Source organism: Esox lucius, chromosome 10 (assembly GCF_011004845.1).
Source record: "Esox lucius isolate fEsoLuc1 chromosome 10, fEsoLuc1.pri, whole genome shotgun sequence".
NCBI lineage: Eukaryota > Metazoa > Chordata > Actinopteri > Esociformes > Esocidae > Esox > Esox lucius.
The window spans coordinates 27,916,928-27,930,753 of NC_047578.1; the positions used below are offsets into that span (position 1 = coordinate 27,916,928).

The following is a 13,826-nucleotide window of genomic DNA, read 5'->3' on the forward strand; positions in this document are numbered from 1 at the left end:
ACAGGATTGGCTCAGTACCCATAGCAACTGACAACGATGCCTTAGCAACCGTTGGGCATCTTTCCAAGCCATTGGCGTTGCCAGGCAGTGGCAGTGTTCCCATGGTAACATTGTATTTGCTACCTTTGTAAATAGTGTATGGGAATAGAGAGCAGGGATTAATACTACAGCATGTCATATCATCTTGATAATAAGTTACGGGAGTAGCTGATCATCCCCTCCACCATGTGGTCAAGAAGCAAGTTTTATATGGGTGTCTTTGCACTGGTCTTAGCCATGTTCTCCTATGGTTAGAAAGAATCCCAAGGTCTAAAGAGGACAAGGTACCACATATGACACTGAAGTATAACACATTCCAGCCTTCTCCCCAATGTCTATCAGTCTCATAATTCCCAAAATATATTATGAAAATAAAATAGAAAATAATGGTCATGTATCGACTTTGAATACGCAATTTGTATTCCCCACATAACTGCTTCAGCTCCACAAAGGTAATGCGTGTCACATCCACTTGCCGTCCTGACCGAATTTGGCTTTCCAGTTAGGTGAAGGAGATGTGGGATAGTAGTGGGAGATCGGTTCAAGACTTTTCCACTCAAGAATGCTCTCTGGCTTGGTGTGTCAAAAGTGAATGTAACCTGGGCTTAAAATGTTGTCAGAATAAGCAACAGTCATTCACAAAGATGTCTGTCGAGAACAGCGAAGGAATGGCACGTTTTATACTAACAAATGCAGATGTCATATCAATCTAGCATTCCTCTCCAGTTAGGGAAATCAGACGCATATGAAAATGCTTTAATTTTTTGTGAAAGGTCAAACCTTGGTTTTATATTATTCTTTCTGTTGCCTCAAGGCTGCATTTCATTCTTTGTTGGATAAACACTTTGAGGTCCCTCAGCTTTCGACTGCATGAACATATGTGAAGCTTATTCTTTGAACCAACTGTCTTTTGTTCCTTTTGTTTTTCTTTTCTTACCTATATCTCTTTTCACCTCTATTCTTTTGTTTATTAAACTGCATTTGTGCTCAAAAGTTTGCATACCATTAGAGAATCTGTAATATATGTACCATTTGTAAAGAAAAGTGAGCAGGAAAGTGAGCAGGAAAAACATGTCTTTTACCTCTTATGGGATTCCCATTCAACTGTAGATCATAACAGAATGGCACAATTTTAAACAAAACATGGCCACAAGGAAAAAATGAACCGACCACTGCTCAATATTCTGCATACCCTTCGTTCTTAATACTGTGTATTGCCCCCTTTATCATCAAGGACAACGTGCAGTCTTTTGTAATAGTTGTCTATGTGGCACTGCATTCTTGCAGGTGGTACAGCTGTCCTTTCGACTTGGCAAAATGCCTCCAGGTCATGCAAAGTCTTTGGTTGTCTTGCATGAACCGCACGTTTGAGATCTCCCGAGTGGCTCGATGATATTAAGGTCAGGAGACTTTGATGGCCACTCCAGAACCTTCACCTTTTTCTGCTGTAACCACTGGAGGGTCAACTTGGCCTTGTGCTTATGGTCATTGTCGTGCTAGAAAGTCCAAGAGCGACCCATGCGCAGCTTTCGTGCAGAAGAATGTAAATTGGTTTTCGGTTTACTATAGGCTTTGTTGACCCCTCTCCAAACATAGCGCTTATGGTTGTGACCATAAAGCTTTATTTTGGTCTCATCCCTCCAAATTACAGTGTGCCAGAAGCTGTGAGGTGTGTCAAGGTTATGTCAGTCATGTTGTAACCAAGCTTTTTTGTGGCATTGGTGCAGTAAAGGCTTCTTGCAACTCGACCATGCAGCTCATTTTTGTTCAAGTATCGTCGTATTGTGCTCCTTCAAATCACCACATAATTTTTTTCCAGAGCAGCTTGGATTTCTCCTGAGGTTATCTGTGGGTTTTTCTTTGTATCCCGAACAATTCTTCTGGCAGTTTTGGCTGAAATCTTTCTTGGTCTACCTCACCTTGGCTTGGTATCAAGAGATCCCTGAATTTTCCACTTCTTCATAAGGGATTGACAAATACTGACTGGCATTTGCAAGGCTTTTGATATCTTTTTATATCCTTTTCCATCTTTATAAAGTTCAATTTTCTTGTTATGCAGGTCTGTTGATAGTTCTTTTCTGCTCCCCATGGCTCACTATCTAGCCTGCTCAGTGCATCCATGTGAGAGCTTGCAAACTTATTGACTATTAAAACTACATAAACTTAGTCACTAAATTGCAATTTAAAAAGCCACAGGTGTGGGAAATTTCTGTTATCATTATAATGTAAAAAGAGGCCAAACAACTACGTGATTATAAATGGCTTCATATGATCACTATCCTGACATTTTTTATTTTTTTTTTGCATGATCAGTCATATTTTCAAAATCAATACAATTTCTGCCGGGGTATGCAAACTTTTGAGCGCAGCCGTGCCTGTAGTCAGCAATGGGGTCAATGCGTTTTGAGAGTAAGATTGAAACCAGGAGTTTGTTAGGCTGAATCTGTTGTTTTCTCCCAGAGCAAGTCTGACCGGCACCTCTCCAATTTGAATGGGTTAGACACTGTTTTCAATTGACAACTGGGTGAATAAATCCATCTTCAATGAATAACTTGTTTGACACCAAATTACACCATTTACCCTAAATTGACAGTGATTGCACCAAGAATGTCATCCTATTTCTTATATAGGGCTCTACTTTAGACCAAGGCCTCTAGTAGTGGTCAGGAAAGGGAGCCACCCACTGTGAAACAGCTGGACAGCTTTACCATCCATCAGTCAACTGTGCAGTGCCAAATCAGGATTCTGACAAGGGATGTGCTTCTCTCTATCGCCTTCACATGTCCAATACTGGTGCCTGGTGCAAAGTCAAAAATTTTCAGACAAAGCCTGTACAGAGCTCATGCATTGGCTGTTTCTGAATATACCAAGGGGAATTTCATTTGTTTTATTATATTGACATCAAAAACTAATTCATGATGACCCTCAGAGACTCTAAATTTTTTTTGGTCTATACAAATTGCAATGCACAATAGCTAACCCTGAACCATCTGGGATTCCTAGACCAAAGACTCTGGCACCCAGCACGAGGGCTTCCCTTCAGGTTTACGTTGGCACGCAAACAGACACACGCACACAAACAAACTGGCAGAGAGCTGGCATTGGCACAACCATGCCGCATACACGCGTGATTTGACTGCGAATGAGACAGTGAGCGAGATTGAAAGGGGAGGAACAAAATCAAGGGGGTGAAGGAGGGACACCTGGTATGTATGAAAAGAGAGACCCCCCCCAAATAAAAAATACTTTATTGACAGAAATGTTTGGCAATGAAAGACAAACAAGAGGCAGGAGATCAGGAAAGCTGGCCAAAGAAAGAAGGAAGGGTAAACTAAAGGAGAGGGCTTTCTGCGTCGTGCAGTGACAGAGAGTGACATGATGGGTGAGAAAATGAGAAATGTCGCAAATGGGGGTTCCATTTGGATGTCATCCAGCATGAATTTAAAAAGATTCTGATCTGTAATGTCTCCTTTGATCACGTTTCGAAATAGCATACTGTTTAAAATTGGCATTATGTCTTGGTGCACAGTAGGATTACGAATGACATTAGGTCCAACCGATATGGAACTCATCCCAATTAAAGAGGTCCAGAAGGCTGCTAAATTGGGAGGAGTTAAGGTTAACTGATTTGCTCAGGGACAGAACAACAAATGTTTTACCTGGCAGCTCTTAGATTCAATCTTGCCACCCTTTAAAGGTCAGATGCTCTAACAACTAGGCAGTTTGCTTTAATAGTTAGCCTTCCCATCCTGGTGTACTAGATCTCTATAATATATCAAATGAAGAATCACTTAGCTAGATAGCTGGCACTGGCAAAACGCATTTACACTTATGCATGTTTTGATGTGTTTCCTAGTTCAGTGAGACTTGTGATGCCTCCATTGACAGGAGGCCATGTTCCAACTCCTCAACCTTCTAGTCAACAGAAATTCTATAAGGCTTTAGCTATCCGATACAGAATAAGTTTTAACGCATTAACCAAGCTGAGTTGAGCCTAGCAACTCAGCTTTGCAGCTGTCAAGTAATCAATGAGTGCTTCAGGCACAAAGGAAGAGTGTCAAAATACCTCAATTGACTGCGATTCCAGTACCTGCTTTTATGAGAGCGTTAAAGTTCTGTAACTCACTTTGAATTCATACTACAAGAAGGCAGCAGATAGACTAGTGGGTAGAGCGCTGGGACAGTATCAGAATGAGTTTTACGGATAAAAAAGCTGTATGAATACAGGATTTACCATTTAGTGCTGCAATTTTAATAAGAATGTGTAAACATTGTTTGCCTACAATTGAGTAATTCTTTAAAGATGCACTCTGGGACTTTTCTAAACCTCACATTTTGCTCTGGATGTGTAATAATGTTCTTTATGTCTACTTAATCTTTAAGTCGAATCCCAATCATAACAGAGTTAAATAAAAAAGTATGAAGGAGAGTGGTTTGGTGGCATGGGGCACTTTGGCACATACAAAGGAATACTGCATCATTTTCGGGGACCTGTTTTAGCTCAACACTGCCACTTTTACAACCAGTGGCCAACAATGCCAGCATTAATGGTCTTTGCTGTTTGAAGTGTTCTCCTTTGATTATTTACAAATAGTTAATAAGAGAGCATTTACAATGATACTGTCTCTGTTATATTGTGGTGAATTGAGATTGAAAGCGTAAACTACACTATTAGAAATTCTATATGGTTTTGATTTAGTCAAAAAGTAGGTCAGGGCTTCAGCATTTTCTATCGTGCTCCAGTGTACGTAAGTATTCGAAGATGTGAGGATTTCGGATTCACCACATATGCCTATTATTCAAGTAGGTCAGCTAGACTGCAGGTAGAATGCCTGGCTTTGTGCTGTAAGATAGGGTACCTCCCAAATGGAATCCTGTTATCTTCATAGTGCTCTACCTTTGAGACAAGGTCTGATCAAATGTTGTGAACTATGAATGAATGGAATAGGGTACCATTTGGGACAACCAAAATCTTGCCATGAGGGAGGGGGAGGGGAACGTCTCAATGGTTCAGTCACTTACCAGAAGAGGGAGACAATGCCACAGAAATTCATTGGGTGGGTGCATTGGCTGACCATAATGCATTTTAGCTCACTCTGAAACTTTTGTTAATATCATAGTATCCTGTACAATGTCAAGATACAAGTTTGTGTATGAAAGGAAAAAAATGTATTTAGACTTACTGATATTTTTTAAAATTAATATATCAATTTCTGTTTGAGGTGTTCTTAACCAGAACAAATTACAGTAGTGAGTTATATGCACATTTCCATTACTAGTCCTCAGTGGGAATCGAACCAGGAGAGATAAAGATGGAGGGAGAGAAGGTGATAGATGGACAGAGAGAGAGATGGAGTGGGGGATGGGGCGAGAGAGAATGTATATTAAGGTCTTCTGACAGACTGGTGCATGGAGGAGACTCCAGCAATGACCCTGCTCTAAGAGTGCTCTGCAGTGTGAGGTAGTTGGTTGTATGGTTTCGCATAATAAACAGCCTGGAGATAACTGTACAACCTTCTAGCTTTCCCTGCGGCGTCACAAACACGTCAATCAAAGATGGACCTCAAACACTTCACGTGGTAAGTATAGATATGCCACTGAATAGTACACAACATATTTTTTTTGTGTGTTTCATAGAAAGAGTCAGGTCTTTGCTTTGACTACATTTCTCATGTCCAGGACTAGGCTTCATCTGTGTTTGGAAAAAATGCCTTTAATGTGTATCGTTCGTTCAATTGAAAATGTATTGTTTTCATGACATTATGTGGGTCTGCATTCCAAAAGGAGTGCTCATAATCGATGGAACCTAGGTGTGTGTGGTTGAAAAGGGGACATCAAGTAGTAATTTCAAGTGACAGTCACTATGCTGTAATTAAGGCACTTTATTTAGATGATGAAAATTTTATTTTAATATTGATCTCAACATGACAATTTAAAAATACCAACATAAAAAAATAATGTCAGCATAATGTCAAATAAATTGAAATGGACATTGAATGATACAAGGACAACGGTTGTTTGATTAAAATGTGCCATTGAATTCAGTGCTTTGAAACATGAATGTTAAACTCTGAAGACTGATAGTTCAGGCAATCCAGGCGGACATCAATATGGCAAACGTCCTCTGACAGGTCTTTGGTGCAGCATGTGTATTTAGCTTTTTTACATTATTTTCACCACTGCCAACCTGCAAAATCACAAAACCCTAAGCACCAATTTCATGGTTCGTTCCTAGTCGTAGATACACAGTGGCTTTTCCTTTCTGTCGTGGCATTTGTTGCAAGGCACACGCCCCAGATTACATGGCTTATGCTTTTGAATAAAATGGAAGCCAGCGTACATTGTTAGTCTGTAATCTCATACATTTGCCGTCTTTCGCAAGAGTATGGTCGTTCTGTTTGGCTGCAGCAAGTCGGAAAATGGAGTTGAGCTATTAGTATCAATGTCCTAAAGCATGGGATCTTGTGTGTAAGCTCTCCCACTGTACCGCCTCCTCATTCTCCTCTTTCTCCTCCTTCTACTCCTCTCCTTACAAACCCCTCTCCGCTCCCTTCAGACCCCCCCTCCAGCATGTCTGGCTAGTGGCTCAGACAGTATCCGCATTGCGTTGCAGTGCTCCAGTAAGGAGGGAAAAAAGAGCCTGTATCAGCAATGTGTGCCAGCCGTTGCTCTTTTCTTTACGCACACAAAGAGCGTCTCCCTTTGCTCTCTCCTTAAGCAGGAGAAGTATAAACAGCATGCCACTCGTGCCAAAAAAAGCCCAGATTGTCTGCTATTTTGGAACTGGTGCCATTCACAGCATTCACTTTCTGGTGTTCCCTCCTGCCATCAGCCATCGAACTGTCAGTGTTGATTTCTCAATGCGATAATCAACTGTCCTGCATGACATTGTCATGTCACATTCACATGGACACGACTCTGGTCGGTTGAAGGTGCTACTCTTATGTATCACAGAACAAACGGATTGCGTAACATAAATCCAGTCCCGGGGAACATGTTCATGTGTGCAGTCGAGATAAACGGCAATGACAAACTGATGTGATTTAAGAAGAGGTGGCAGTTAGGTTATGCATATTATAGTTGGGATTCCAACAGCAAAGTGTTCATATTACGAGACACATTACTTACAAATCAACTCTTATAGGAGATATTTGCTGCAGAGGTACGGGGTTTGTTCAGATGTTGAGAGGATGATGTATGTTCTTTAGCCCAGTATGTTTCATTGAGGAGGATGGCGGTCGGACAGAGTGAACGTAAGGTTAATCACCTTTGGGCTAGATGTGGCTTTGATCCTCATGCTGTGTGAATACCACAGCCTCAGTGTCTGTCTGCTCCTGCCACTGCCTCCCTCCCTTCCCATCCCTCCAGCTCTTTCACGCACACACACTAACACATTTACCCGGATGCATGAGCTCGACAACATACGAGCCACACCGCACGCGCGCGAGACACACGCACATACACACATGCGCGCACACACACCGACTGCAAGATGGGCGAGACGAGACGTCACGCCTAGGAGAAAGGAAGAAAGAAAAACACACGGGTTGAGAGGATGAGGTGAGAAAGACAGATAGAGAAAGTGAAAGAGGAAGGAATAGAAGGGAGATGGGATGAGTAGAAAGAGCGAGAGGCAGAAGAGTGTAGGGAAAAGAGGGGCGAGAGATTCTGCAAGCGAGAGACGAAGAGAGGAACCTTATGCTTGCGTATGTGTTTGGGTGCATGTGTTTGTATACGTGGTGTATTTAGGAGATACAGATTAATTATGGAATTGGGGGGTCACTGATCGTGTCAGAGGCTGCTGGTCTTGGTAAAGGGGTGGAGAGGGTGGAGTAGGACTGTCGGTACAGCCGTAATGGAACCAAACGGGATCATCTGCGTGTACCTGTCAAAAATACCGGCTGCTTGGACCCTAATAACCCAGAGAATTAGATCTCTGCCTTGGCACAGGAAGACACCAGTGACAGAGCCTGGTAAATGGATAGAAGAAGAGAGAGAGAAGCAGACAGAATGACAGATAAAGCCAGGGGAGCAGGGGAAAAAGGGGAGAAGAGAGCATGCGCCTTGTTTTATCTTAGCGTCTAGGCTACAGCCCTGAAAAAGGATGGTGAAGATGTCGCAGGATAAGGTTTAACACGGTTTTATTTCATTTTGTGATTGGGTAATATTGAGTACATTTTCAGTGGATTTAATGAATCAATAGCCTGTCAACAATGTGTGACTTTCATTCATTTTTATGTATGTGCATGGATTTCTTTCTGTCCATAAGTGCACACGTTAATGTGTGTCATCGTACGGAATTCCATACCATCCAGAGACGAAATGGTGAGTGGACATTTTCGAACTAATCAGAAAACGAAGAGGGAGAAGCCATCCGTCCGACCTATTCGGCCAACAGCTGTTATTCATTTTCCATTTCCTCTCCCTCAGGTTCATTTGTTTCAAGACATATTTTTCTTTAAAAAAAAATTGCATTTTCATTCCCTCTCTCTTGCTTTGTTCATCCACAGCTTGCGCTTCAGCGAAAACGTAGGATCTCATAAACCTGGACAAGGGAAAACCAGAGGGACAAAAAGGAGAGAGGTCTAATTTAACATACAGTACAATGCTCCATGCACCTTTGCTGTCGGGTGCATTTGCATACCTGTGCATATGCAGGCCTACAGTTAGTCTTTCTGTGCATGACCCTGGAGCTGTTCACAATCCTCTGGAAATGTTAAGGCCATCTTTCAATTTCTGTCTTCTGAAGGTCCGTATCAAACGTGCATGCGGAAAACTCATAGTATTGATTGTGTTTCTCAGTAGTTTAAAGCCTTTCGTTGTTTAAAGAAAGCACATGTTTATTTATGTTTCACTATACAATGTGGACTGATTTTGGAATGTGTCTCCCAATCAATGATCATCCTTTAATATTTAATGTCACTGAAAAGGAATAGGAATATTTGCGTTTATTTCCTCCACAAAATGATGATGTGCGCCATAACAGTGGACACTTCTGTGTCTATAGGGCGGTTAGAGTTGCTTGGCCAGCAACCGAAAAGGAAACTGTTTCGAAACTGTGAGCTGAGACTGTGAACATTCTGTCATCGCTAACCCAAAACACTGTAGGATAACAGCTTCTACTAAATGACTAAAATGTCAAATCGATGTCATGGCAGCGCACTCCGGATTGGGTTAGAGTTGGCCCTAACCTGTTTTGGGTTACCGAGTACAGTGATTTCAGTCACAGAGCCTGTGGAACCTGATGACGGTGTGTTCATCAAATTCTCCTCAAACACTGTTGTTTTTGCTGTTCGGTTTAGATCAGGGCTGCTTAAACTGTTTTTGGAGATCTTCTAACCAATAGGTTTTCTCTCCAGGCAGTTGTGACTAACCTGGATCAGTTTTCCATCGAGCTGATTGTTATAATCAGGTGTGGGTTGGAGAGAAATACTATCGGATGTTAGGGCTGGGCAGACCTGGTTTAGACAATTGATCAGTTAGTCTTTCTGTCTATCACTAGGGGGTGACATTGTGCACAATTAGATCGACAATGGGCCTAAATGTATATTCATGTCTGATTTTAGTATATGTGACCCTGAACTATTTAAATGGAAAACCCAAAAATAACACTGTGCCTGTCTTCCATTTATTTCTTACTTGTGTCCTTTTGTCAGGTTTGGATGGGAGGTTTAGAGATGAGCCATCTACATCCACTCAAGCGACACTACACACAATTGGATGGTATCCAGAGTCCGGGGGGGGGGGGGGGGGGGGGGGGGGGGGGGGGGGGGGGGGGGGGTGTAAATCTTAATTTGACTTTCACACAACAGAAAATTATAACAATAAAATAATCTTTGGATGCCTTTTTTAATGTGGGGTACCTTACAGGTTTGCGTGATCTAAAATTCCTGGAACAAGATCTTTGAAGAAAAAGACATTGGTTTTGTAAGTTTCCAATACATCATTTTTTTTACAATGAAAAGAAAATACACCTCCCATTATCAAACTAATGTGTTCGACTGTGACATTTTAATTAAACTTTAGTTGTGTTGTATTTTGATACTGAAAATGATTCACATAAATCTTTAGAATATAGCTCAGAGTGTGCTTTTTTGTCCCTGAGACCCTTAACCTGTGATTACTTTAAAGGTCACAGGTGAGGTCCTTGGGAACAAGGCTGCATGCAAGTTCATCAGAATAAAAAAAAGCTGTTAGTGGACTTGCAGAAGGATGTCATCGAGATCAAGAAAATATCATCAGTTTTACAGCCAAGACGGCATGGAAATATACCCACCAAAAGCATTAGATAATGACATTGAAATGTAATACATTCTCTTTGCAGTTCATGTTCCATAGCATGTGAAATTACCTGATCATAATACATGCATTTTTAAGGTACTGAAATCGCAAACCAAACAACCTTTAAGGTGTTTGTGAAAGGAAAGACTGACGGAATGGAACTGTAAGATGTTCACAATATCATATGTCATTATGTATTCATTGTATATCCAAGAAGTTTTATTCATTATTTTACACTCAACATAGCATCTACAAATTAGGGTACCCGCACTTTTTTTGTTTGTTGCACAAATCAAAAATCTAACTCTTATCATTGTTAATTTAATTTTGTCTGAAAAGATTTATCTTTGCACCATCCAGACAACTTTGAGCAGCCAATGACGCAATTGAGACTACTGGAGGGACTGTCCCTGTTGGCCAGTTTTGTGCCCTGACCATTAATGGTCCAATAAGAAAACAGCAAAGGGTCATTACCTAGATATTTGTACCACCTGGGTCTTTCAAGATTTCCATCCGGACTATGAAAATAGTCTATTTCGTGTTTCAAAAAGCAAACACTTTGATGAGTTGTAATAAGCATGTTTTATTTAAATAAACATAAAATGTGTTTCATTTGGTTGTTTGATTATTTTACTGGCAATGGAAACTTGAATTCAATGAATGAATTGAATTTCTTATGTAAAGTCTGTTTTGCAACGGAGGTTATTATTATGCTTATGGAGATAATAATCAAAAGAACCTTGTACCTGTCCTGCATTCAATAACTCAATAGAGTTATTGAATGACTAATCCAAAACGATGTACTCTGGCCTACAGTAGTCATGCACTCAAAACCGCTGCCTCTGGTGTAACTCTGTAGCATTGGTTAGATTCTGTCCCGCTGCTCTTTCAGAAAAAGCTGTTCATCATAACAACAATCGATAAAGAAAAAACATGCTTGAAACATTAGTATACAATAGATCTTGTGTAGTAGGCCTACATTTCACATATAAATTGTAAAAACATTAAATTTAACATTTGAATACATTCAAATTAAAAAAATTCTATTACAAATTATTCCATATTGAACAAGCACACTGGATTTTTGTTATATTTTTAAGCATCGAATTTTGCAAAAGTGTTATATTACAGCCACTGTACGTTATCCAGCCCTGGCAGCTTGGTGGGTTCTGCTGGCCCTGAGCTAGTGGCGGAGCACCTTGAGATGGTTGACATTGTGCTATTTGCCGAGGAGACAGACTGAGACACATTAGTATCCAGCTCGCCCCTGCTGCTAAAAAACACATTAAATGCCTGCATCGGGAACCCTGTCTCGTAACCATGACAAAACACACAAGGGTGGGGGTTGATAGGGGGTTAGAGGATTTAACACACAACCTCTCTCTGGGGTTGCCCCTCAAGCTCTCTCCCTCAGTTTCTCTCCCTCCACACACACAAACACAATATTTGCATACATTTTTCCTATTCAGACTGCTTCCATCACTCATCTGTAACTTCATACCTCTTTGCTTCGATCATCTCCTTCCACCCTTCATCCCTCTCCCTCCTGCACTCATCCCCTCTGCTTTCCATCAATATTCCATTTGTTCCATTACTGCTGTATTTCTATTCTGTAGATGTCAGATCAAAAGATAGCACAAGGGGAAACATTTAATGGTGCAATGAAGAAAATACAATTGACCCTTCTAACAAGTTTTTCTAAACTTTTAAGGGAAATTTTGCCTGGGAAGTTTTCTGCATTTTTACAGTTAAAGGCCTTTGCCATAGTATACTGCTCAATAAAATTAAGGGAAAATGTAATCATCACAGTATAACACCATGTCAGTCAACATCATGGATATCTAGCTGTCTAGTTAGGAAGCATAAGCGAGTGCGAATCAGTGTCACTGGTTTTGGTGCAAATGAAAGTGACAACAGGTGGGGCAAAAGCAAGACAACCCCCAAAAATTGAATAGTTTTGCTAGTGTCCTTGTCAATACTGGTAGCATGAGGCGGTACCTGCTGCCCATTCAGGTTATACAGGTAGTCCAGCTCCTCCAGGATGGCACATCCATATGTGCCATCAAGAAGATTTGCTGTGTCTCCCAGTACAATTTCAAGAGCATGGAGGAGATACCAGGAGATAACTGGAGTCGTTACACGAGGAGAGTTGGACAGGAATGTAGAAGGGCATCAACCCACATGCACATGTGGAAGACATGAAATAGTCTGGAGACGCTGTGGTGAACATGTTGCTGCCTGCAACATCAGCATGACCAGTTTGGCGGTGGGTAAATGATGATCTTTGGAGGGTCGCACAGACCTCCAACGTGCTAGCCAACGGTACCCTGACTGCGGGGATTGAATGCATCAGATCTTATGCTGGTGCAGTGGGCCCTGGGTTCCTCCTGGGGCAGGACAATACCCTGCCTCATGTGGCCAGAATGTATAGGCAGTTCCTGGATGACAAAAGCATTGACGCCATTGACTGGCCCTCACGTTCCCCTGAATTGAAAACGATTAAGAACCTCTAGGACGTTATTTATCGATGCATCCGATGCTGCCAAGTAGTGCCACAGTGTCCATTTGCTCATTGATGCCATGATCCAGGTCTGGGAGGATATCCCTCAGGACACCATTCGTCAACTCATCAGGAGCATGCTCAGACGTTGTCGGGAGTGCATACAGGCACGTGGGGGCCATACACACTACTGAATCAAATTATGAGTTGCCGGGATGAAATTCATGCAAGTTGAAACAGCCTGTGATTTCAATTGTTTACTTAGATTTTCGGTGTGAGTTTGAATCCAGCCCTAAATCCGTTGGTGATTTTGGTTTCCATTGACCATTGTTATGTAATTTTGTTCTCAACTAATTACACAATGCACAGTAAAGATTTTTATCATTAATATATTTAGTTCATTGAGACCCAATGAGTGATTTAAGTGTTCCCTTAACTTTTTGGAGCAGTGCATTTTAAACAGTAGCTGTATAAAATGTATCCACTCTTATCAGCCACCTTGTTATTCTTTCTACGTGGGTGAATTATATTGGCATGTTTTCTTTTCACACTGATGTCAAAAGTGGGATCCGCAAGGCCATCAGTATGCATGGGGAAAGGGGATAATTTTTAGTTTGCAAACAAGATACAACCGAGATTCATCATTAAACCCTACACAAAATTGGAGAGGAAAGAGAGCTGCCATAATGAGTGCACGGGGAGCAATTAACTGCCTTGCTAAGGGATTTTGTCTAGTTGATTTGATCTAGCAACTTTTCGGTTCCTGGTAAAATGTTCTAACACTGGCTGGATGTGTGAAGAGGCTAATGTGGTTGAAGCACAGATTGTGCCTTCCCATTCTGTGAGGGCAGTGTAATGATACTCCCAGATGAGCCACATTACAATTTCCACCAAAGTGGGTTAACCCGTCTGGCACACTGCAAATAGGGAGTTTGTATTTCTCTCTAGCGGCAAAGGTTTTTAAAATACTAATTAAATCACTCATATGTCTTCTTTTTTATATTTG

At 41.3% G+C, this 13,826-nt stretch overlaps 1 long non-coding RNA gene across 5 annotated transcripts in view; it reads left to right on the forward strand.

Annotated features, from left to right (window-relative positions):
• The window catches only part of LOC105028278, a 29,381-nt gene extending 18,449 nt beyond the window's left edge, over nucleotides 1–10,932 (forward strand). For 4 of the 5 annotated variants that reach the window (XR_002196505.2, XR_004576252.1, XR_002196507.2 and 1 more), the window contains 3 exons: nucleotides 8,550–9,762; nucleotides 9,910–9,966; nucleotides 10,171–10,932. This is a non-coding gene — a long non-coding RNA (uncharacterized LOC105028278). The remainder of the gene's footprint in view (nucleotides 1–8,549; nucleotides 9,763–9,909; nucleotides 9,967–10,170) is intronic. The other variant, XR_004576251.1, reaches the window with a different exon arrangement.
• Nucleotides 10,933–13,826: the final 2,894 nt, after the last annotated feature.